Below are 25,310 nucleotides of genomic sequence, written 5' to 3' on the forward strand. Positions count from 1 at the left end.
TGGTTGTGTCTTTAAGCCATTCATGTAATTCATGCTGTGTATTCGACTTAGCCTGCTGTATGATCTTTGATCCTAACCAAGCACAATACAGCCACGGTTAATTTCTTTTTATCGTGAACATTAAATTTTTAAATGTCAGGTTGACTTTCTTTGTCATATAACTTGTGTATGAAATATTTATCCTGGTCCCACCTTTTTTTTTTTTTTCATTCTCAAAGGAGGTGAAACCAGCTTTTGAATTCAGAAAATGCAAACTAATATTAATATCAGCCAAAGTAAAACATAATTAAAAGGCAGATCTACTCTGAAATGGAATCTGATATATTCCATGTTCTGTGTTACACATATTTGCTGATTATTTGATGTCATGTCTGATAATTTTCATGGGAAAATTCCATGTACCAAGCAAAATTGTTAGTTCCTAGAGGGTAAGAATGTGTATAGTAGTTCTCATTCTCTTTACCTTGCTGTGCACTGTATACCTTCCCTAATTCCCAGCCAAACTGGGTGCACTATATACACTTTTTAATACTTTTCAACTTGATTTTATTTTGAGGACAAGTGTGTGCTTTTTCAGTATCACTTGTATAGGATTCTCCACAATCTTAGGGAATTTCCTAAACTACTCTTTAAAATATTAATTCCTATTTTATGTATTGTTTTTATGATACATAATGATATGAAACTAATGCCAGGAGAAATTTCCATTTTGTTATTCTAAAGCAGGCAAAATGGGATATGAAAGGGAAAAATGTTAATTATAGACTTCAACATTCTATGTTGGACCTTGTAGTTGTTCTGGTCAGAAGAACAGGTTTTTTAATGGCCTAAGGGCCAGAGCATTGTTTTGCATTCTTGTTTGGAGACTTTCAATGGCAACTGTAACAAACTCTGCTTAGTACCACAGTTGGAGAAAGGTTTACAATAATGCCCAATACAAAATGTTATTCAGACTTACTACTCATGCATAAAATAAAACTGGTTCTCTTCTTAAAGTTCGTTACATGTTAGATAAAACACTATCAAGTTTTGGCCTCATTTGTTCATAATATGTAATTTAATTTAATTGCTCAGCTAGTTCATATATGAATCACAAGTATTATCATCACAATTATTTAACAGTTAATCTCCTTTTATAGGGTAGATATGTGTTAATAAGCAACTTCAAAATACCAAAGAAACTGCTTTACATATACAAGCAAAGCAAATAGATGGACCTTGTGACATCTCTGGACACCCACTCTTCTTGGTAGGCCTTCATCTGTGGGTGTAGAACGAAGGTAGGAGTCTGCTCACTAAAGATCAATGCAAGGAACTTCCATGCTCTCCACCGCTGGGCAACCTGCCATTCTCCTCCTGCCACCACACCTGTTCAGCTACTAGGGCAAAGAAGTGCCCTGCTAGACACAAGCAGATGCTTCTCTTACCAAGAGAAGATAATATAAGGAAGGATAAAGAACTGAAACAGGTTTGAGGCTTTCTCTTATTCATCATCTAGACTTCAGTTTTCTTGATTTATTATTCCTTCATGTCTTGCCAGACACAAGAGTTGCACATGTGTTCAAGTTGGTTCTAGGCACAAAGGGAGATACCAGAGCTTCGGTAGCTAGGAGATTATCATCTGCGTGAGCCAAGAAGGGGTAGTGTTGAAACAGGTAACTAACAATTCACAGCAGTATGTGATTAAGGGCTAAAATAAGTAAAGGGAGAAAACAAACGCTACAGAAATTCAGAGAAGGCTAAGATCAGTGTGGAGTGGAAGGTACAGCCAGGTAAAGCCTCGTAGAGAAAGTGGGAATTGAACTAAACTTTGGAAGCTCAGGGATTGACAGGATAGCCTCACGAAAAATACTAAAAACAATACAGAAGAAGAAACAAGAAGGGAATTAAAGGATGATTCCACTTGTACAAAATATCCCGAGTAGGTACATCCATAGAGATAGGAAGCAGATGAGTTGCCAGGGGCTGAAGAGAAAGGAAAGGGGGAGTGACTGCTTAATGGGTGCAGGATTTCCTCTGGAGGTGATGAACATGTTTTGGAACTACACAGAGGTGATGACTGCACAGCTTTAAGAATTACTAAATACCATTGGATTGTACACACTTCATGAATACATTTTAAATTGTGAATTTTACCTCAAATTAAGAAAAAAAAAAGTTCCTGGTTTGAGGTAACCAAAAGAGAAAATAATTTCCAGTATAAGAAAACAAAGCCTGGAATAGCAAATAAGCATAGAGTTAAGGGAAGGTTTGCAGAGATTAACCAGTTTAAGTGGAGAGTGCGTGGATGTGAGTAGTGAGAAACATGGTTGGAAGTGTAGATTTTAGGCCAGATGATAAAAGGTCTGGAATGCAGGAGAAGGAGTGTGGGTTTTATCTCAGGAGCGGGGAGATTCCATATCATAAGAAGAGGGGTGAGATGATTGAATCAGAAGGTTGATTTGGCAGTAGCATGCAGGGAAAGCAGTCAGGAGGCTGCTGCAAAATCCGGACATACCATGAGGAGGGCCTGTAAGAGTGAAGTGGAAGGGCAGATGTGGACGATGCTCTGAAGCAGAGGATGATGCTCAAAGTGTGGTCCGTGGCTTGATGCTGCCCCACAAGTGTTAGTTACAGACCTGGCACACAGGATAGATTTGAGGGTAAGTCTTTAAAACTTTAATATTATTATGGTATTCAAGCGCATGATTTTGCATTTCATAGCAATATCCACAGTAGTTGTAAGAGACAAGAAAACTTCCTTCATGCCAGAGTTAGAAGACTGCTGCCCTAAAGGATGAATGAGTGGAGTTGATGACTGACTCCTGTAGGGCAGTCTTTTTTTTTTTTGGAGATGGAGTCTCACTCTGTCACCCAGGCTAGAGTGCAGTGGCACGATCTTGACTCACTGAAACCTCCGCCTCCTGGGTTCAAGCGATTCTCCTGCCTTACCCTCCTGAGTAGCTGGGATTACAGGCATGCACCACCACGCCCGGCTAGTTTTTAAAAGTATTTTTAGTAGAGATGGGGTTTCGCCATATTGGCTAGGCTGGTTTCGAACTCCTGACCTCAAGTGATCTGCCCGCCTCAGCCTCCCAAAGTGCTGGGATTACAGGTGTGAGCCACTGTGCCTGGCCAGGCAGTCATGTTTTATGGCTCCTTTGCAATGTTCCACACCTCGTGCTAGACACTGGGACCAGAGCAGTAGGCAAGATGGACTGGCACTTTCCCTTGTGGAGCTCGCTGTCACATAAATAGTCCTTCTTCTTTGTCAAAGGATTGCTAGGAATTAAAGGGAGGTCTGGTTCAGCTCAGCATAAGGAAAGCATTCTAATAACTACAGCTGTCCCATAGTGGGAAAGGATGATTTGTGAGAAAGTGAGTGCTTCGTCATTGGACATATTCATGCAGAGTCTGAATCATCTCTCAAGAAGTCTTGCTTTGGTGGGAGAAATGGAGTGGGTGACTTATAAGGTCTTGTGTAACTAAGGTGCCGTGATTCCCTATTCTCTAATGTGAACTTAGTAGAACATATTTTCTTCATAACTGGCTGTATTGGAACATCAGTACATATACTAAGTTTCTGTCTGTTTCTATTAGCACTTGGAATTACAGTTACCTAAATTTACATGTAGATTCAATTTTGAACTTATCTGTACAGTTAGTTCCACAATTCTTTTTAAAGCAAGTACTATTCTCTAATGCCTTCTCAGACATTCACTTATTTCCAACTTTAATATTTATAGTAAGTTCCTCTTTCACGTGATGTGTGTCACAAGTCACGCAAATTTCTGCAGAAGTGAGTTACATAAATTGCAGTCAGGCTGCTGACCTGTAAATCATTCGTTCTTGCCCCTGTGATGTCATGTTGGGGTTGAATAAGACCAGGCGTGACTACCCACTTGAGGATGTCTTTGGGATGCCATTTTAATTGGGTGAAATAACTTTTATTATTCAACTTATGTGACCAGTTACTGCAAACGTCAAACTGTTACGTTAACAGCTAGAATGCTCATAGGTTAATTGCACTTTAGAGGATGTGGAGGACGTAGACTCCTATAGGAGTGATAGCCTTACTATATTTTGGGGGAAATTCTAGAATGTTTTTAACTCAAAGGACATTATTTTCATGAGGATGATTTTAATGCTTATGGTATCAGGTGAAGAAAAATGTTAGCTGCAGAAGAAAAAAATTTGTTTCACTTCAAGTCTAGTAGAATATTTTGTTAAAATAGCCAATTTTCATTATGTATTATTAAAACAGGTTATACTTTTCATTAAGATGTATGTAAAAATTTCACATGTGCCTGGTATTACACAGTAGTTACCCAATAAATATTTATTGAATATTGTTGAGTGAATGTGAGGTGAGGGCGGAGAAAATATTTCAAATGGAAAAATAGTATGAGCAAAGGAAAACGTGAATACAGAAAGAAGCAAAGATAGTTTCTTTAAAGTCGCATTTATATGTAATAACAATGGGAAAACTTTTTGGCTGAGTAATTTTGGTGGCTCCTTAATTTCTTAATATTTAACAACTAATGACGACTCTCTCTGATACTGATATCCAAAGCAAATAGCTGACCCTGAACGTGGAAAAGTTACTGCCTCTGACTAATTGGAATGTCTGAGCCTTTCTTCTCTTCTATCTTCTTTCCTTCCTTTCTTCCTCTTTTCCTCCTCTTTTCCCCTCAATTGTGGTGCTAGCTCTTGTTCTTGTTCCCTCTACCCTTCTCCCCTTTTTCGTTCCTGGTGTTCCCTGTGTTTTCTTCTTTCCTTCTTTTCTGTCTCTGTTTCTCTCCCTCTGAATTTCTGCTTCCTTTCCTCTCTTTCCCAATTGCTACTGTCTCTGCCTTTGGTTGTCTCTGAGTGTAATATGGAAGTGAAGTATATTTTTATCTACTAAACACATGATCAAATAGGGATTTTTTATTCTGAATTTAACATTAACAGAAATGTTATGTTGCTCTTTATGAGACAAAATAAAGTTGGATGTCACTTATAAATGGATTTTGATTGATTTTTTTTTAAGTATTGACTCACTAATCTTCAAATTGGTAGAAGGAGGTCAGTAGACTTTGACTCATAAATTTTTATAAGCATCATGGCTCGTTGAATAACTCCTAATTGTCTTTAACAACCTTGGTTTCTGTCCTCTTTTTTCCAAATGCAGATATAGCAGATGTCTTCAGCATCTAATTTTTTATTACACTTTCATATGTGCAGTCATACAAGAGCTGGAGTATTTGTTGTGTTAATTCTGTATCTTTATTGTCTAGAACACTGCTAACAAATAGCAGATGCTCAACAAATAATTGTTGCTTAATATTTCAAATCTGTAGTGTCATTCTACCTTCTAATCCCAAATAGCCATCATAACTTTTTAGACTAACATTACTCATTAAGGTAAGTTAGTTCACAATGAATTTATAAATGTAACCATACAATTTCATGCTTAGAGAATGTTTTCTTCCATTCTCTCTACCTTTAGACCATTCTGCAGTTTAAATCTTGAACCAAAATGTCATTCAACCATCCTTCTGAACGATAACTCCATAATTAACTCAAGCACCAAAGAAGTCATCTAGCTCTTGATGGTAATAACTAATATTTGTTGAATGCTTATTCTATATCAGGCTCTGTTTTAAGCACATTATATACGTTATCTCATTTTATTCTTTCAGCAGCTATGTACACCAGCAGTCCCCCACCTTTTTGGCACCAGGGACTGGTTTCATGGAAGACAGTTTTTCAACAGACTGGTGGCAGGTGGAAATGGTTTCAGGATGAAACTGTTCCACCTTAGATCATCAGGCATTAGTTAGATTCTCATAAGAAGCATGCAACATAGATCCCTCACATGCACAGTTCACAATAGGGTTTGCACTCCTTTGAGAATCTAAGGCTGCTACTGATCTGACAGGAGGCGGAGCTCAGGCAATAATGTTCGCTCGCCCACCACTCATCTCCTGCCACGTGGCCCAGTTCCTAACAGGCCATGGACTGCTACTGCTTCACGGCCTTGGGGTGGGGGACTCCTAATATACAGTATTAAAGTCAGATGAAGAAACAGGAACAGAGAGGTAAAATAACCTGCCAGGTGATAAAAACTAGGATTTGAACCCAGACAATCTGAACCCAGCCACCCTGTCATGCACAGGAGCCTACTTTGCAAGTATTTGCCCTTCCGGGGAATGAGATGTCCACATCCCATCACCACCACCACTACTATTCCACATTTAACAATTAGACCTATACAGGTGTAACCATATTCACATGTAACAGTGGATTACATTTAAACTTTTAGTTGTGTTAATTCACTGCAAATCAGCTTATGTGTCTTGTAAGTAGTAAGCAACTTGAAAGTACCTGTTGTTGCTTATGACAAGATAAATTAGATCACCAAATCTTTATATTTAGTAACTTCATCATCACTTAGAAATCAACCGCTGGGCCGGGCGCGGTGGCTCACGCCTGTAATCCCAGCACTTTGGGAGTCCGAGGCGGGTGGATCACGAGGTCAGGAGATCGAGACCATCCTGGCTAACATGGTGAAACCCCATCTCTACTAAAAATACAAAAAATTAGCCGGGCGTGGTGGTGGGCGCCTGTAGTCCCAGCCATTAGGGAGGCTGAGGCAGGAGAATGGCGTGAACCCGGGAGGCAGAGATTGCAGTGAGCCGAGATCGCGCCATTGCACTCCAGCCTGGGCGACAGAGCAAGACTCCGTCTCAAAAAAAAAAAAAAAAAAAAAATCAACCGCTGTTAGGAAATTCTTTTTTTTTTTTGTCTCTCAAATTCCTCTTAATCTAAATAAAGACATTTTATTTTGTCTCAGGATACAGAGGTCAATTGAATATAGCAAATTTTGTCAGTGTTGTAAAAATCTGGAGAGGAATGTAAACGGCTCATCTTGTGTCTGGCCTCTAATTGAATCAGTCAGCTATGGTGGGGTTAGGGGACAGATCCGTGTATTTACTTGCATAGGACAAAAATTAGTCGTTTGTGAGTGTTCACATACTTCCACCTCTCCCAACCCACCAAAGAGAATTGTAATTTGACAGTACAATAATCCCTTCCCCTACTCTTAAAAAAGTTGATCTTACAAGGTCAGTCCTATGTTTTTATGAAAAAGAATTAGAGAATGAGTAGAAAGGAACTAGTCAAGAAAAGCAGAAGATTTGGGTTGATAGACATAAAGTGCTGGGAATGAGAGGAAGAGAGAGAGATCGTGAAATTCCTGGGCTGGGAATAAATACTGTGTGTAGGTAGGACAGCCTTTGGTGAAGGAGACACTTTGGAGAGCATGGTGCGTGAAAACACTTAAAGGAAAATTAAAGGGAATTAAGAGGAAATTGAAGGGAAGGAGTATATGAGAAGGGTTGCTTTGTGGTTATAAGCTGAATTTTCTTTAATGTATTTTGAAAGACCCTAGTAAAGAAAGGAATTTCTTTTAATTTTGCAGAGAATGAGGAGTTGTCCAATTAGGTGTTGAATTGTTCTTCCTTGGAACTCTCAAGAGAGGAGTTGTGTTTAGAGATAGATGTGGGAGCTGTAAGCAAGTAGATGTGTTTATGAGTCACAGTGCTGAGGGCAAGAATATAAAGAAGAGATGAAGGCCGAGAAGAAACTTAGAGAACACAAAATAGAAAAGCTCAGAAAGCAGGGGTACCAGGAAAAGGGACTAAAATAGTCATCATAAAGTAGGATAATAGGAGGCCGTGCACAGTGACTCACACCTGTAATCCCAGCACTTTGGGAGGCCAAGGCGGGTTAGAGATCAGCATGGACAACATAAGGAGATCTCGCCTCTACAAAAAAATGAAAAATTAGCCAGGTGTGATGGCACACACATGTAGTCCCAGCTACTTGGGAGGCCGAGGTGAGAGCATCACTTGAGCCTGGGTGGTTGAGGCTACAGTGAACCATGATCACACCACTGTACTCTAACCTGGATGACAGAGCAAGACCCTCTCTCAAAAAAAAAAAAAAAAAAAAGGAGAAACTGATTTCAAGGAGCCAAGAAAAGAGACAGATTCAATAGTGGAGGATGGGCAAAATATCAAATGCTGCAGAGGCAGAGACCGTGGTGTGCTGGAGCCACATTGTTAAATTTTCACAATTTTATTGAGCCAATTGTTATGCACGCTATTATTAAAACTTAAATTGAATACAGTTAAACAAATTATATTAAAAATAAAAGTAATAAATACACAAAGCATACCACTTCCTAATTACTTTACATTGCTGAGATGATTCATGCCCATGGTATCTGAGTAGTGGAAATACACTGTAATATTTGTGCTGCTTTTAAATCAGTCATGGTGGGAGTATTTACACCACAAAAATTGGCAAACACTAGCAATCAGGGCATTTTTCTCTGCAAAGAGAGCCAGTTAAATATTTACGAGCATGCCACTGAGAAAATAGAATTGAAGTCAAGAAAAGTCTAATGGATTTAGCAAGAAGGAGATGACATATACTTAAGTTTCAGTAGAAAGGTAGGTGACAAAAACCACAGTAAAGTGGGTTGAGGAGTGAAATAATAAAAAATTAAAAACATGTGTTCAAGTAAGTTTGAGAACCGTTGAATTAAACCGAGAAGCAGATTGTTATTGTTGATGATGGTTTTGTTTTTTAAATTACAAGGTTTGCAGAGTACATACTATGCTAATGTACTTTATTAATCTCCAAAAATGAAGACCATATGCAGATTTATTTTATGGTAGAACCTTTTCTGTTGGAAAATCTTAGGGAACAAGTTATCTATAGAATACATTTTGGGAAATGCTGCTCTAGTATTTCACAATTAAGATGATACTGATTATAAAGTTTGAGATTAATATTCTTGTTTTTAAAGTTTCATACTTTTTAAAAGAAATTTTGTCAAGAATGGATGTTGAATTTTACTGAGTACTGTTTTTGTCATTTTTGTAGTAATCATACGGTTTTTTGACCTAGTGCTGTGGCACATTTTAATAGATTTTCAAATATTAAATCCTCTTTGCCTTTCTGAGATAAATGTAACTTGATTATGGTGGTTCATTATTTTAATAGAGGATTTAATTTGTTAATTAGCATTTTATTTATTATTTAAAATCAGTATTGATAAGTGGGACTGATATTTTTCTCTGTTGTCAGGTTTTAATATCAGTGTTATGACACTCCAGAAAAGTTAATTATGTCACTATATCTTTTCCTACTGAGAAACAGCTTATGTAGTAAGAAAATTCTCTCTTCCTTGAAAGCTTTAAAAAATCAACTATAAAACTAATAGCTTTTGGAGGAAGTAATTCTTTGATAAGTTTTCAATTATTTCCATTGTTAATTATTTTTCTGTATCTTAAGTCAACTTCACCATTTATTTCATTTCAGACAAGTTAGTCTGAGTAAACTGCCCTTGGCCTGCCTTATTATTTACTTAGGTTCTGGTAAAAATCCCATCCCAGATGTAAAATCATTGTGTGAGTAGAGATGAACAGCCTCTGTCTAACGTGGGCTGTGTTTAAGTGTGAGGCAATTGTCTGCTGTCTTCACAGCCCAGTTCTCTGGCTTCTAGGGATGATGGGTAGGGTGTTTATAATCGAATGAATATAAACTAATCTTGAGTTAATTGACCAGATGGCAGAGGTGAAAGAACTGCAATCCTTGGTGTCTACTCCCCCCAGAATGGATCTTGTCTCTGCCCTACTGTGTTTCACGTCTGGGGACGATTCCTTCTAAGATACAGTGCAATTCTGAATGGGTTCAGAAGGAAGAGGACTGGTAGCAGGAGGGGATCTGGGGGAAAGGTTACCTAAATCTGCCTGACTCTGACAGTAGTAAGAACCAGCCAAGTGTTCTGTTTGATCCAACACTTGGGGCTACACACTAGGAATAGATACCAGTTTCTAGAAATCTTTACTTTTTGCCCATCTACTTCTGAAGAAATACCTATGTATTTCAAAGGAAAATTGGCAGAAGTATCAAGGAAAGCTGGTACAACTTAATCTTAACCTGGAATCAGCTTCTTTAATTTTTACATACAGATTTGGTTCCGTTTTTTAGATTAAAATTTTTTCCTTTGTTTTCACGTATTTGAGCCCTTTTTAATAGTTGCCTTAAATGTAAAAAAAAAAAAAAAAAAAAAAAAAAAAACCCAAGTGGTAATCTGTCATAGATAAAGGTGTTTCTCATCTCTCATGTGTTCTGCCTGTTGTATGTAATGAGCGGTTTCGCTGTGGGTGCTCCTTTCATTTCTGGCTAATACATTAGAGTGTGCTTATGTAAATTGCTGTGATACCGGTCAGCAGTCACAGCCAGAAAACATAAAACATGTGGGCATTACACACTGACACATTAGCTCTTTCTAAAGAAGAACATGTCCCATTCTGAAAAGAAAATTGTTGCTTTGTTTTTGATATTGAGTCTGTATTAAAAAGTTTTTTTTATTTTTGAGACGGGGTCTCACTTGTTGCCCAGGCTGGAGTGCAGTGGTGTGATCATAGCTCACTGCAGCCTTGAACTCTGGGACTCAAGAGTTCCTCCTGCCTCAGCCTCTTGAGTAGCTGGAACTACAGGCACATGCCACCATGCCCAGCTAATTTTTCTATTTTTTGTAGAGACGGGATTTCGCTGTGGTGCTCAGGCTGGTCTCCAACTCCTGGGCTCAAGCAATCCGCCTGCCTCAGCCTTCCAAAGTGAAAAGGTTTTCTCTCATTTTTCAAATAGAAGTACTAAACAATGCCAGAGAAATAAATAAACAGGCAAAATACGTTGGCTATAGTTTATATTATTTCCTGCTAGAGTTAACAAAATGGGAAAACATTTTATCTTCATGGTCTACTACATTTATGCCGTGTAAGTAATAAAATAGCTTTTGTAAATTATAAATTAAAAGGTACAGATTTAAAAGAGAAAATACTGTAGAGTTTCATGTAGGTAAGACTGTGTAGAATGTCGGGTCTCGATGTTGGCGCTATTCAAGCCCTGATGATAAGGCTTTTGGCATTAGATGCTGTTTTGTCTTGATGGAAAATACAGCTATTCTAGGATCCTTGAGCCTTTCATAAGAGATAAGGTTGTGAATCCTAAGACCCTAGGACCATTTACTTAGATGATCTGCTCTCTGGTTCATCCTCTGAAAAGTCTGCTTCGCGAGGGGTGTGCTGCATTTGCCTTGCCTAAGTGGTGGGGCACACAACTGTACTGTCACCTTAGGCTTAATAACCATGTGTCATCTAGAATGAAGTTATATTTTACTAAGGATCGTTTTTGCAATGTATAACTTCTCAAACATTAACTTTCAGGGTTATTAATCCTTTTAAGGTCTAGTTTTTCTTAAGTCTGCACAGTAATAGAGGTATCGTCATTCACGTGACATAAAAGATGGAAAGGGGCTTCATTCATGTTAGTGATGGAAATAGGAAAGTAGGTGAAGTGAATCTAATACATGTTTCTTTTATGAAATAATTTTTAAAAGATTCTCCAGCCCTGCATGATTTATGATGAATCATTTTGTGGTCTGCTAGTTACTTCTAGAGAATAGAAAGCATTGTAGGCTCAGGGAAAGCAAACATTCAGAATGCAATCCAATAGAGAAGGTAAATTTATTTGGGCATGTACATTTTGGCAGCCTAGGCTGTGTACATGTGTACACATTCTGAACATGTGTGTATATTGAAAATCTTGTTTCTTTTTTATTGTTCAGATTTGAAAGAAGCCAACACTAAACCACAAATATACAACAAGAAGGCCGTTTTCTCAAACAAGAGTCAGCCTTTAACGGTAAGTAAAATCAGAATTTATACTGCATTTGTATTGAAAAGTATCCCTTTTAAAGAATATGTAAATTATACATTGTATTTTATTGTAAAATTTCCTAGAGAGTGATTTTTGACTATTATAGTACTTTCTGCTATATAATTTTCCAGTCAGTTGGACTATGCAGTGTAACATATTTGTCTAACACAAAACAAAGGTAAGATAGGAAAATGACCTAGAAGTTGAGAAATAACTCAAATCCTTAAAAATGAATCTCTAAAGTCTTTTATATTCATCTTATTTTTCTACTTAAGTAATAATTACATTATTTTAGATTCTTATGATACTTTTAATTAAATTGAGATAAAAAATTAAGATTTCTTTCCTGGTTCCCTATTGGCCATGCAGTCATAATCTGTGGTCACAAAGGAGAAAGTAGCTTCGTATAAGCCAAATGTGCTCCATTCTAGGAGGAAGAATTGCTAAGTTATACCCGGCATTAAAACTACTTCCTTCCTGGAACTGACTAGATTGGGGTAGGATTTCAGAGGCTCCAGGGGCTCCCAAAGTTTTGGGATATCCACCATGGATAATTTATCCTTCCGAGGCCTAACTATAGGGTTCTAAGACAGTTCTTAGTCCCCAACTATTTTGGGAAGGAAAAGGAGACCTGTCACTTTAAGGTTTTATGTAGTTTTAGGACTATTGATTTTGGTAAATCATGAGCTATCACAGAATAGCTCATTTTCCTGAAATCTGCAAATAAATGAAATCCACAACATTGAATAAAGAATCATCAGATAGATAGATACAGAAATTAATATAGAGATGTGTATATATGTGGGTTATTATACATATATATGTTTGCTAACTCTGTCTGCTTCTAGAGGACCTAGAAGCAGTGACTCCCCAGTAGCAAACTAGATCGTGGTTTCCTGATACAGGCTGAGCATCCCAAATCTGAAAATCTGAACTTCAAAATGCTTTCAGATTCCAAACTTTTTGGGCATATAGGTGATGCTCAAATAAAATACTCTTGGAGCATTTTGGATTTTGAATTTTTGGATTTGGGATGCTCAACAAGTAAGTGTTAAGCAAATATTCCAAAATCCAAAAAAATTCAAAATCCGAGATATTTCTGGTCCCAAACATTTTGGATAAGAGATACTCAATCTATACCATTTTTCCTTAAAGGAAACCAGAGCTCTTTGGAGAAGTGGTTAATTCTAAGGCTGGGACAGGGAAAATACAGGCTGAGCCTGGAGGATGTTGTGGTCAGCCTGAAAGAGCTGCCAGTGGCCAAAGCTGGAACAATTTCATCAATAAAATAACTACGTATAATATTGAATTATAATCTGATTTATAAATAAAATGTATACACATGAGTCCAGATTGATATACATAAATGACTGAATAAGTAAATAAATGGGGGGAGAAGAACTCTTTCTTGTAGAAGACTTTAATAAATGTGAAAGGAATGGGGGAAATAGAAAATTGTTGTCACAAAGCCACAGCAGTAATTGCTGCATGCAACTTCCACTAATACTAAAATTAGTGAGTGGGCCAGGCATGGTGGCTCACGCCTGTAATCCCAGAACTTTGGGATGCTGAGGTGGGCGGATCATTTGAGGTCAGGAGTTCGAGACCAGACTAGCCAACATGGTGAAACCCCATCTCTACTAAAAATATAAAAATTAGCTGGGTGTGATGGCGGACGCCCATAATCCCAGCTACTTGGGAGGCTGAGGCATGAGAATCACTTGAACCCAAGAGGTGGAGGTTGCAGTGAGCTGAGATCGCACCACTGTACTACAGCCTGGGCAACAGCAAGACTCCCTCTCAAAAAATTAATTAATTAATTAATTAATTAATTAATTGAGTGAAAGTTTAAGGTGAAACAGAATATTTGCATAACCTCAAAGTATCTGCCCCCACTTACTCAGTAATTACAAAAGGAAAAATAGTAACTTTACAGTGGAGAATCCTGATGGACACCACCTTAACCATATGATCAAGGTTAATATCAAAGATAATAAGACATAGTGAGCTCATATGCCCCTGATAGAATGTCCTGAAAAGGATACATCATGCCTTTCGAATTCTTCCCAAGCATCCTTAATCTCATTTGACTATGAGAAAGCTTTAACCTAAATACAAACACATTCTTCAAAATATCTGACCCTCGCCGTTCAACAGTGTCAGAGGCATAAAAGACACATCTTTGCTAAGGAACCACTACAGATTAGGAGGAGAATATTGCATGACAACTAAATGCAATGTGGGATCCTGGATTGGATCCTAGAGCTGAAAAGGGACATTAGTAGGAAAACTGGTGAAATCCAAATAGTTATAGTATTGTGCCATTCTCAATTTATTAGGTCTTTTTTTGCTTTTATTATTATTTTTAATTAACATATAATTGTACATATTTATGTGGTGCAATGTGACATTTCAATACGTGCATACAATGTGTAATGATCAAATCAGGGTAAGTAGTATATCCATCACCTCAAACACTTATCATTTTTTTGTATTGGGAGCATGCAAAATCTGCTCTTCTAGCTATTGGAAAATATACGATAGGTTGCTGTTAATTATATTCACCCCACAGTGCTGTAGATCATTAGAACTGTTCCTTGTATCTAACTGTAATTTTGTGTCTGGTAACCAATCTCTCGCTATCCCCAGCCCTTCCTAGCCTCTAGTAGCAACTATTCTACTGTCCACTTTTATGAGATCAACTTTTTAAAGTTCGCATATGAGTGAGAACGTGGTATCTGTCTGCTTATTTCACTTAACATAATCACCACCAAGCTCATCCATGTTGTCATGAATGACAGGATTTCATTCTGTTTTATGGCTGAATGGTATTCCATCGTGTATGTGAGCCACATTTTCTTTATCCATTCATCTGTTGCTGGAACTCAGGTGGATGCTGTATGTTGGCTTCAGTGTATCAACACTGATAATTGTGCTGGGACTGCACTGTGGTAACTGGGGGGAAGCTGGCTGAAGGGTACGTAGGAACTCCCTCCACTATCTTTGCAACCTTTCTGTAAGCCTCAGATTATTTCACGTTAAGAAGTTTTCTACAGGTCACAGTGGAGTCACTAAATAATCATTCTCATTAGATTTTCGCTGATTTATAGAGTAAGATTCTGCATTTGCAAATCTTAGAACAGAGTAATGCAGGGGCATTCTTTTCATCAAGACTATTTCTTGAGCTATTTTCTAATCCTTCTCATACACACTCCCATCCCTACCTCTACAAGTCTGGGCTCTATTTAGTGTACTTAATACTTTAGCCAGTTGCTTACAGCCCTCTAGAAACCTGTGAGTGGGAATGACTCCACAAAGCTCTGCCTCCTCGGGAACCACATCTTAGCAGTGTTTTTTGTTGGTGACAGTGAGGGTCTAATTTGAATGTTCACATCAGAACTGTCAAAGTATTTCGTGCAACACTTTGAAAAAAATCTCTTGATCCACCAATCATTACCCAAGACAGGATTTGAACAAGAATTTAGAACTCATAGTCTTATATTTGTTTGAATGGGAAGAGGAGAGAAGCAGACCGTATTGTTTCTAGGCAAAATGTCTGGGAATTCAGTGAATACAAGTAGTACTACGGGAACTTTCATTCTTAAAGGAAATCAATGACAGCATTAAGTTGTCTAGAAAATCAGTTTAACTTTAGAAAAGCATAAAGCCGTTTAAAATCAAAAGAGCAAACTCTTAAAAGACAAAGTTAGGAGCAGGCACGTACTTTGGCGTATGAAAATGAGCGGTCTAAATTCAAGCATGTTGACATGAAAAATGAAATGTGAAGTATTTGGAATTCAACCCTGAATTTTTTTGCCGGTAACTCTTGTGTATGTTCAACTAATTTAGCAAACTGCACTAGTTCACATTTTTTAGGTGAAACAAGAAATAACAGAAGTTGCACCTAAAGTAGTCAGATTTCATAGAGACAGAAAGTGGAATGGTGCTTACCAGGGGCTGGGGCACTGGAAAGGAACGGGGAGTTAGTGTTTAATGGGGACAGTTTCAGTTTTGCAAGATGAAAGCATCCTGGAGAATGGTTACACAACATTGTGAATGTACTTAATGCCATTGAATGCACACTTAAAATGGTTAAAATGGTAAATTTTATATTGTGTATATTTTATACAGTTTTAAAAACTAAAAAAAAAAGTAACAAGTCTTCAGCAGTTATATTCCACTTCATTGCCAGGGTGTCTGGCTCTAAGGGGAATCTCTGCTTAGAGGACCATTAATCCTTAGGAACCTTTTTTTTTAAAAAAAATCTAAAGATGGTTCCTGGACATCATTTACCAACTGGCAGTTTAAATGGCCTGTGTACCATAAATTGTGAGGTTAAAAAAAATCTGGTACACAGGAAACAGTAGAGTTGGGTGGCTGGGAGAGTTGCTTTTGGGGTTAATTTATAACTAAGACAAATGAATCTATAAAAAGAAGAAAAGCCCCATAAGAAATATGCTAACTGATGGTGAGGGAGAAAAAGGGTTTAGATAAAAGATATCTGAACTTGTTTGGTCTCAATGATTTTATGACTGAGGAATTCAATTATAGATGTACTGGGTGGAGCAAATCACAATTCTGTAAATTACTAATAGGACACAACGATCTTTATCATTTTCTGTATGTGCTCACATGCAAAGTTCAGTCCTGCCCTCTGTAAATAAACTCTGTGCCTAGCTATACCCATGCTATGAATTCAGGGCTTGAGTGTTGAAACATAGGCAGTGCTTACTGCCCCAACCTTAAAGGCGGGTGGAACTGCGATTAGGAAGGAAAACAAATTACTTTTGCTTTTGAATTTTGGCCTTCGGGTTTGTTTCATTTTTGTTCATTTCTTTTCATTTTTATTACTAAAAAGCTGATTTTTTAAAATAAAAAGATCACAACCACACAAAAAAACTATTCTTCTGTAGTTTCTTCCAGTTTTGTTCACATGTGTATGCTTTTTATTTACTGACAGTTACCGTATATGTATCACTTGGCCCTCAGCCTCTTTCACTGTTAGGTCTTATAAATTTTTCATTTCTACGTGGCTTTCAGAGTTTTCATAATGGCAACATAATCTTAGTGATAGCACATAATTTACTTAGCCAGTTTTTAGGTGGCTTCTGGTGTTTTTATTATTGTATAATTATGTTTTATTCTTATACCATTACATACCATGAATATCTTTATGTAAATATTTCACTCAATTAAAAAAAATACTTTCTTCAGATAAATTGCCAAGAGAGGAATTTCTTTGTTAAAGTGTTTGAGCAATTAATTACCTTACTCTTGCATTATTAATTTTATGACATTTCAAATTGCTTGGAGGATATATTAATAGCAAATGAACAAAACATACAAAGCATAAATATATTTTGGAAATACATTTAAATGATTTCTGTTAATTTAAATGAATTATCATTTACTTAAGGCTTTGGGTGTATGACAGTGGTGGGAGGCTGGAGAGTGAAGCACTTCAGTAGTTGTTTAGAGATTAGAACGATGTGAGTGGTTTATTTTTATTTTTATTCTTTAGAGGCAGGGCCTTCCTCTGTTGCTCAGGCTGGAGTGCAGTGGTGCAATCATAGCTCACTGCAACTTCAAATTCCTGGACTCAAGTGACCCTCTTGCCTCAGCCACCGGAGTAGCTGGGACTACAGGCACACACCACTGCACCTGGCTAATTGCTAAATTATTTTCAGAGATGAGGCCTTGCTATGTTGCTCAGACTGGTCTCAAACGTCTGGCCTCAAGCAATCCTCCTGCCTTGGCCTCCCAAATGGTGTTTTTTTTTAAAAACCCAGCTTAATAGCAAAGAAGTTACAGATTATTTCCTGAGGCGATGTCAAATTTAAATAAAATGTAAAGACTGTGCTGTGGGTCCCTTATGACCTTTAAGTCTAAGTTGCCAGTTATTAGGAAGAAATGATTGCTTTTGAAAATGCAGACTTAACAAAGTAGGACTTTCATAGAGATAAGTTCAAATCAGTTTTTAAAAAATATTCATTTAAAACCAAATAGTTTTAAATTTGTGGTTTGAATATTTGAGAAACAAATTTAAGAATAAAGATATAATAAGAATTTTAAGATACAAAACTATATGTTTACAATATATTAAAATGAATAGGAAAAAGATTATGGATGAAACTCTCTCCTTTTTAATCTCAACTTTCTGTTTGGGGGTTCAGTGTCTCCTTCCACAGTTTTCGTTGCCTCAAATAAATAAAGCCAATTATGAGCTCTACAGTCTGAGTTATAGCATTCTTGGTTCTTTGGGTACTGCCAATAACTTATATATCACAAATAATACATATACAGTGTTACATAGTAAGTGCTCAATAATTGGAAGCTAGTTCCATGGGGCAAAAGGAAAGCAACTGTGTTCTCTTTCATACTGTTCTAGTTTTTTTTTTTCCTTTAAGCTTGTGACTTCTTGTTCTTCAGTCCAGATCCTGTGATCTGAAATAATTTAAATTATTAAAAGTTAGATATTTTTAACCTTTTATACTCCCACTAGACAGGACATAGGAAATTTAGTGACGTAAGCATCTTTAATAATCTTTAAAAGTCATAAGACTTGGTGGCTGGCACAAGAAACAATTAGGTATAAATTTCAGGGAAATACCATAATGGCATGACTTTTGTTTTCTTTTGTTAACAAGCCACATGGCTTTCCTCTCAAGCCCAAGGAATACATAGTGTGCTCTCCTTTTAAGTTTTCAGTTTTGTCTGCATCACAGAGATGTATGTTTCCCTAAGTTTGCTCACTATAATTTGTGATTGCTATTTTTCTTATCTGCGAAGGAAGTACAGCAGCTCCCACTGGGGAAATACCATGTTAAGTTGATCCTAAAATAAGAAATCTAAGGGAAAGGTCACATCCTAATAACTTGTGCAAATCTAAATTCCCATGGAGCTTTACAATCATTTTGTAGGAGTAGAGTATTAAAAAATCTATTATTGAACTTCTTCCAGATAGTGTCGTAAAATTGAAGTACTTTTATATACAGAAGTAACCACTAAATTATAAATACAATTGACAAGACCTAATTTTTTAAGCAATCTATTATGAATACGTAGAGAAATCTGGCATGACTAATAAACCGCAAAATCTTTCTTGTCACTTTCACTGGAAATATAAAGTATATTACTCATGAAGTATTGTGATAATTACATACAATAGTAACTTCCTATTACTATAGAGATATTTAATACTCAATTTTTACTTTTTTTTTTTTTAACTGATGCTGACCTTTTAGTTATACTTTGGAAGAACCTTAACCATGTTGTTCCAGGGAAATTCACTGCTTTGGGAGCCAGGTCACTGAGTTACTGTCTTTCCTCTTCTGTTCTTTGGCCATCGTGTAAGTTTCCTTACCTGTTAAGTAAGAAAGGTTTATGTTAAGGATCAAGTAAGATCAAATATATAAAGGGCTTAGAAATAATTTACGGCGTATATTTATGGTATTACTGTAATAATTGCCTTGACTTTTTTATCTTTTCCAAATGAATAAATCAAAATAGAAAGAGGTTGAGTAACTTACTCGAGCTAACAGTCACCGGTACACGCTAATCAGTGCCCCACTCACTGGTCAAAGCTAAGTAATTCTTCAAGGGATGGAATGTAAATGGAAACTGCTCCCTTATGCTGCATACAGAGGTATTACATTTTGCAGTAAGGATTGATTGTTTCCTAGCACGTACTAACTAACCTGTTTTGAGGATGCGTTGTTAGAAATGCATCTTGGACATTTATGTATATATACATGTATATATATATATGTATGTATGTATGCATGTATGTATCGCTAGAGGAGCGTGCGTCCTTGCTTTCTTACTACAAATTAAAGCTGAACAGAATGTGGTGTTTGTCTTTTGGTATTGTCTAAATAAATACCAGTATCTACTAGTATTTATTTCCTTGCTGGTAATAATGTGTTTTCATTAATTTAAGATTTATAGGAACATACTTGGGTGCTCTGCCTGCTAGAAACTGATCTGTAGCATGAGCCATTTGTTGAAATTACTTAGATATTTCTGCATTTATTTATTTCTGTTTCAGACCCCACAATAACTATATTACTATAAGAAATATAGGCCAGACACAGTGGGTGGGTCACACCTGTAATCCCAAGAGTTTGGGAGGCCAGGTGGGTGGGTTACACCTGTAATCCCAGCAGTTTGGGAGGCCCAGGCGGGAGGATGGCTTGAGGCCAAGAGTTAGAGACCAGCGTAAGCAACATAGTGAGACCCTGTCTCTGCAAAAATTAAAATAAAAAAAATTAGCCAAGCATGGTGGCGCCCGCCAGTAATCCCAGCTACTCAGGTGGCTGAAGCAGGAGGATCACTTGAGCAGGGAGGTCAAGGCTGCAGTGAGCCATAATTGCACCACTGCACTCCAGCCTGAGGGACAGAGTGAGACCCTGTCAAAGAAAAGGAAAAGAGAAGAGAAGACTAAATTGTTTTTTATATGCTTATCTATGTGATGTGAGTTCAAAGAATCTCTGCAATGATTCAATATCTTTTTAATATTTTTGTTTGGGAAAAGCATTAAGCTCCTTCATTGTGTTAATTAATTCAGTTTTCTCTTTTATGTTATACACCAGCATGAAAAGTGTGAGATGTTAGAGGCCCACGTCAGTACCCTACCACATATTTACCAGGAAAAGCTGACTTTATGCTTAATGGCAGCAGTCACTCCTTTAAAATGTGTGGCCTCTGTGTCCGATGGCATGGACTCACTTCCTTTAAGTTCATGTCCTTGTGAAGATCAGCTGGGCTGGGATGAGTGGTGGCTGGCATGTGGTGGAGTGTCTTGCTTCCCTCTGATACATGGAAGTTATAAAAAGTCTCACTAATGAATGTTCTTAATATATACGGGGTAACTAATTTATGCATCAGACTTTGGAATAAAAGTAATAGCAACAGCAAATGAGAGTCTAAGAATAATTCATTTTTTTTGTACACTTCTGCCCCCAGGTGCCAAATGCTGCAGGGTGGAGGTGGAGGGAGACACAAAATCTTTCTGTATAGGAACCTACTGATCGCTGCTACTATAAATTTTTCTAACCATTTTATTTCCATTGATTATTGTTTTAGTTCAGATTTTCCTTATTCCTCATTTGGGTTATTGCAGATTAGCTCTCTGACCAAGCAATCCATCGTTTCCATCATCCTCCAGTCCATAGTTATATTTCATCCCCTTTCAGAGAGCATTACAGACTCTGTGGTCGGCCCAGCCTACCTCTTCGATGTCATCACCTCCACCTGCTCCCACAAATTTTATGGGTCAGACACACCAGGCTGCTCAGTGTCCTCTCACAGCGCTGAGTTTATGACTGGGATGGATTGATTTTCATACTATTGTTGATTCAACATTTTTTATAGTGTACTTCTTGAGAATGGAGACCATGTTCAGGGATCCCTAGTGCTTAACACAATTCCTACCAAATATTATGCAAGTAATAAAATTGCAGTGTCATTGAACATTTTCAGATATGCGTTTATTTCTACTAATTAATCTCAGTAGTATTAGCAGCCTTGACTAAATATTATTTCTAAATTTATCAACATGCGATGCAAAGCATGCTACAGAATTGAATTAAGAAAAGAATTTCCATGAGAGATATGCATTTACAATTTTGTAGATTTAATCTTTGCATAGACTTTTTTGTTGCAGATATTGAAAATGAATCCATAAAAATACATAGATCCCTTTACTAGCCACTTTTAATTTAGGGATGAGGAATATTCAGTTCACAGACTGGCTAGCGCTTTTTAGCTTTCTTTAGCGTTTGAAGCAGGGCTTCTAAGTCACATGAAAGACTAGACTAGTTATTGGCATTTAAATTTTTTGACTCCTACTTGTATGTATTATTTATTAAACAAGTAGTTATTGCATTACCTTTATGTATGCAGCACTGTTTTAGACAAAATAGAATTGTGACATATTCCTTGCTCATGGTCTTGTTTCAAAGACAATACCTACAACTGAAAGAATTAAATAATAGAGCCAGGCAATATCTGATTGAGGAAAAGCATGCAGTAAAAGTTCAGAGAAGAAGATACACGTGCAGAACTGGAATGGTCAGTAGTTGCTTCATGAGATGGTTGCACTGAGCTGAACCCTTAAGTAAGGATGTGGATACATAAGAAGGAAGAAGCTGGAAATTTTAAACATGAGGAGCTTCATGGGGAAAGAATTTCAGGCTATCAAAAGATATCAAAGATTGAGGAATTTGGACTTGGTCTGGGAGGTATTGGGGATCTTGAAGATTTGGGGGTAGGGAAGTGATATGACAAAAGCTGTGTTTGGAAGGCACAAGTGAAACAGAGTTGGGTTTTTTTGTTTGTTTGTTTGTTTGTTTTTTTCAGACAGGGTCTCACTCTGTTGCTCAGGCTGGAGTGCAATGGTACCATCTTGGCTCACTGCAACCTCAACCTCCCGGGCTGGAGTGATCCTCCTGCCTCAGCCTCCCAAGTAGCTGGGACTATAGGCATACAACCATGCCTAGCTAATTTTTGTATTTTTTTTAATAGAGGTGGAATCTCGCTATGTTGGCCAGCCTGGTCTTGAACTCCTGAGCTCAAGCCATCCTCCCACCTCAGCCTCCCAAAGTGTTGAGATTATGGGCGTGAGCCACTGTGCCCAGCTAAAAGAGAGATTTTGATAGCTTATATGATTTGATGACTGAATGAAAAATAAAGAGGATGAAAAAAGTGAAAAATGAATTTTTGGCTGATAAATAGAGAGATGGAGGTATTAAAAGAAATTGGGAAGAGAGACTCTGTTTCGGGAGGAAGAGGGTTTAGCTTGATTTTTGGATTTGATGAAGATGTGAAGTTAGGTGACCAGACCTCGATTCAGATTTTAGAATCAGACTCTTTGATTTGGTGTCATTAACATTGATTGAAGAATGTTTTGAAAGCTGAGGTATTAAGAAACAATGCAAAGGTGCAGTTTAAAAGAGGAAGTTGAGCGTGTGGAGAGAGTGCCATGCCAAAGGAGGGGACTTTTAAGAAAAGGAAGACAACACTTAGTACTTCTGTGTACCCAGCCTCGTAGGAATAACTTTACCTGTGTAATCTTATTTTATTCTCACAGTACCATGTAAAGTAGGAATCTTCATTGTCCCTATTTGACAGGTGAATTAAGTGAAGTTTATTGTGGTTAAATAACTTGCCTGAATGTCATGCTGCTGGTGCAAGGTTAATCTGGATTTAAACTGAGATCTGTCTGTCTAACCCCCAAGCCCACGTATTTTTTTAATTGAAATGCTGCAAAATGGTAATGAAAGGTCAAGAATAATAAAAAAAAAAAAGAGTAAGGCCATTAGAATGTTCAAGGAGAAGATCATTGTTTAAGATTATAAAAGCGTAGTGGTAGGAATATTTCAGCATTTAGAAGGTAATAGTAAATTAATGGAGGAAGTGACCCTAGACCATTGCTAATTTGGGCAGCGCGTAGGACAGTTCTCTTCTGAGGCAGCTGAGTCAAGTACAGTAGGGAAGAGTGCTTATCAGTGGAGAAGGTGGGAATGGTGTTGGAGAGGTCCCAGAATAAACATGAAGTAATCCCAGCACTTTGAGAGGCTAAAGCGTGCGGATCACCTGAAGTCAGGAGTTCAAGAGCAGCCTGGCCAACATGGTGAAATCCCGTTTCCACTAAAAATACAAAAATTAGCCATGTGTGGTGGCACTCACCTGTAATCCCCACTACTTGGGAGGCTGAGGCAGGAAAATCTCTTGAACCCAGGAGGTGGAAGTTGTAGTGAACCGAGATCGTGCCACTGCATTCCAGGCTGGGCAACAGAGCAAGACTCTGTCTCAAAAGAAAAAAAAGAATAGACATTAAAAAGACACAGACGATGTGAGAAAAAAGACTGTTCCCACCAAGTTTAGAAGAAAGGACGATGAGGTTGATGTGCCTGCTGTGCGGGGGGGATAAGAGAAAGGTGTCAGGCAAGCATAGATGTATAAAAGCACTAGTTACAACTATACTTTGAAAGTCATATTTTACCTGGAAGAAATCTCAAAAAACAAAGACTACATGGCAGTTAAGTGACCCAAATCAAGTCACTTTCCCTCTTCAGGCCTCAGTTTTCCCATATGTTAGACAGGTTAAATTAGGTGAGACAAACTGATCTTTTAGGACCATTCTATAATACTGTGCTTAACTTTCTAAGTATTCTGGAATGGAGCAGCCTTGATCTTTTCACAGATACGTCAACCATATAGCTTTATTTATAAAAGGAACATGTTGAGATAACTAAAATTAGAGTTAATGTCTTCATAGGTACAAAGAAACTTTTAGAACTTAAGTCCACAAGTCAGAATTTCTGGATGAATTCCTTTTTCCTCTTACTAAAAATTGTTAAGATGTCTGATTAGACTAGTTGTAAATTCCCTTGAAAGCAAGGATGATATCCTGCTCTCTACTGTGTCCTCAGCATCAAGGACAGTGCCTAACACAGAACAACTACCAATGAATATTTACGAAATGAATGAAAGTTTGAATTGCAAAATTATTCCACCAATAAAGAGGCTTTGTGGGCGAGCGTGGTGGCTCAAGCCTGTAATCCCAGCACTTTGGGAGGCTGAGGCGGGCGGATCACTTGAGCTCAGGAGGTCAAGACCAGCCTGGCCAATATGGTGAGACCCCATCTCTACTAAAAATACAAAACATTGGCTGGGCGCAGTGGCTCACACCTGTAATCCCAACACTGGGAGGCTGAGGCGGGCAGATCGCCTGAGGTCAGGAGTTCAAGACCAGCCTGGCCAACATGGTAAAACCCCGTCTCTACTAAAAATACAAAAATTAGCCAGGTGTGGTGGCAGGCACCTATAATCCTAGCTGCTTGGGAGGCTGAGGCAGGAGAATCACTTCAACCCAAGAGGCGGAGGTTGCGGTGAGCCAAGATCACACCGTTGCACTCTAGCCTGGGCGACAAGAGCGAGACTTTGTCTCTAAATAAATAAATAAATAAATAAAAGTATAAAAAATGAGCCAGTGTCGTGGTGTGCACCTGTAGTCCCAGATACTCGGGAGGCTGAGGCAGGAGAATCGCTTGAACCCAGGAGGTGGAGGTTGCAGTGAGCCAAGATTGCACCACTGCACTCCAGCCTGGGCGACAGAACAAGACTCTGTCTCAAAAAAATAAATAAATAAATAAAGGCTTAGTATAGAACTCTTCCCATTCTTTTTTCTCCTCTTTGATTTTTTTTTTCTCAATCTCTTCCATGACAATTCAGGGACACATTAATTGTGCAACAGGCAGTCACTTTTCTGTATTGTCTATTTTTATATCACTTAAATTGGTTTTTCATTTGGTTGCTATGTTGACATTTTGTGAAAAGGGAACTAGACTTGTGAATTGACTGACAGTGGAAATCATAGGATTTTCAAAAATAAGTTTTGTAGTTACTTAAAATTAGTATTCCAGTTTTCGGTCGTTCATTAGTTTAAATGTTACCAATAATATTTTCTTTATAAAAAGAAATTAGGTTTTATATTGTAGAGGAAAAATGATTTAGAAAAACAGAAATCTATTTCTGAACAAATTTAG

At 37.7% G+C, this 25,310-nt stretch overlaps 1 protein-coding gene across 5 annotated transcripts in view; it reads left to right on the forward strand.

The window, feature by feature from the left end:
- Positions 1-25,310, forward strand: part of PPARG (peroxisome proliferator activated receptor gamma) — a 146,100-nt gene that overhangs the window by 12,174 nt on the left and 108,616 nt on the right. For 2 of the 5 annotated variants that reach the window (XM_031009722.3, XM_055381018.2), the window contains exons 2-3: positions 5,471-5,576; positions 11,669-11,745. The gene's annotated coding sequence lies outside the window, so the exon portion shown is untranslated. Of the gene's footprint in view, positions 1-1,139; positions 1,469-5,470; positions 5,577-11,668; positions 11,746-25,310 lie in introns of all 5 variants that reach the window. The other 3 variants (XM_031009721.3, XM_063703644.1, XM_055381017.2) reach the window with 2 other exon arrangements.

This window comes from Gorilla gorilla, chromosome 2 (genome assembly GCF_029281585.2).
Source record: "Gorilla gorilla gorilla isolate KB3781 chromosome 2, NHGRI_mGorGor1-v2.1_pri, whole genome shotgun sequence".
NCBI lineage: Eukaryota > Metazoa > Chordata > Mammalia > Primates > Hominidae > Gorilla > Gorilla gorilla.